This window comes from Nycticebus coucang, chromosome X (genome assembly GCF_027406575.1).
Source record: "Nycticebus coucang isolate mNycCou1 chromosome X, mNycCou1.pri, whole genome shotgun sequence".
NCBI lineage: Eukaryota > Metazoa > Chordata > Mammalia > Primates > Lorisidae > Nycticebus > Nycticebus coucang.
The window spans coordinates 137705340-137706753 of NC_069804.1; the positions used below are offsets into that span (position 1 = coordinate 137705340).

Consider the following 1414-nt stretch of genomic DNA (forward strand, 5'->3'; position numbering starts at 1 on the left):
CCAACTGAAACAGTATATTAGATCATCCATATCGCCACAGCCTTGCCAATACTGTTTCATTGATCTTTTAAACATTCTTGATCTGATATGTGAAAACTACTACTTTTTATCTGGAAAGTCGGTTTGGTATTCCTTCTTTTGTGAATATTCTGTTCATGAATTTTCCCCATTTTTCTATTAAGAGATTTTGCAACTAGTACATATGTAGAAGTTCTTTATATACTAAGAATATCGCCTTTTGGCTTGCTGAGCACCGTCATGGCGGTCGGCAAGAACAAGCACCTTAGGAAAGGCGGCAAAAAGGGAGCCAAGAAGAAAGTGGTTGATCCATTTTCTAAGAAAGATTGGTATGATGTGAAGGCACCTGCTATGTTCAATATAAGGAATATTGGGAAAACACTAGTCACCAGGACTCAAGGAACCAAAATTGCGTCTGATGGCCTCAAAGGTCGTGTGTTTGAAGTGAGTCTTGCTGATCTGCAGAATGATGAAGCTGCATTTAGAAAATTCAAGCTGATTACTGAAGATGTAAAAACTGCCTAACTTCCACGGCATGGATCTTACCCGTGACAAAATGTTTTCTATGGTTAAAAAATAGCAGACTATGATTGAAGCTCCTGTTGATGTTAAGACTACCGATGGTTATTTGCTTCGTCTGTTCTGTGTTGGTTTTACTAAAAAACGCAACAATCAGATCCGGAAGACCTCTTACGCCCAGCACAAACAGGTTCGCCAAATCCAGAAGAAAATGATGGAAATCATGACCAGAGAGGTGTAGACCAATGACTTGAAAGAAGTTGTCAATAAATTGATTCCAGATAGCACAGGAAAAGACATAGAAAAGGCATGCCAATCTATTTATCCTCTCCATGAGGTCTTTGTTAGAAAAGTAAAAATGCTAAAGAAACCCAAGTTTGAATTGGGAAAACTCATGGAGCTTCATGGTGAAGGTAGTAGCTCTGGAAAAGCTACTGGGGACGAGACAGGTACTAAAGTTGAATGAGCTGATGGATATGAACCACCAGTCCAAGAATCTGTCTAAAATTCAGGCTTTTAATAATGACAAAGAATCCTATTTGTGAAGAAAAAAAAAAAAAAAGAGTATCAACCCATTGTTATGTGTCACAGGTATTTTCTTAGTTTTTTTTTTAAATCTTGATTATGAGGGTTTTTTTTTTTTGCCATAAGGACTTTTTTGAAGGTTAAATGTATTAAACATTTTAAGGCTTCAGTATTCATAACATGATTAGAAAAAATTTATCCCTCGAGACTGTAAAATTATAAAAATAAAATGTTAAATTTTAATTATAGATCTTAAAATATATTTTCAAATACCTTTATGGTTTCATATTTTTACATTTAAATCTTTGATCCAGCTGGAACTAACTTTGGTTTAAATAGTGTTTATAGATGT

General features: G+C 35.1%; 1 pseudogene; it reads left to right on the forward strand.

The window, feature by feature from the left end:
* The first annotated feature begins 258 nt into the window (after window positions 1-258).
* LOC128577525 (40S ribosomal protein S3a-like) lies at window positions 259-1042 on the forward strand (annotated as a pseudogene).
* The last annotated feature ends 372 nt before the right edge of the window (window positions 1043-1414 follow it).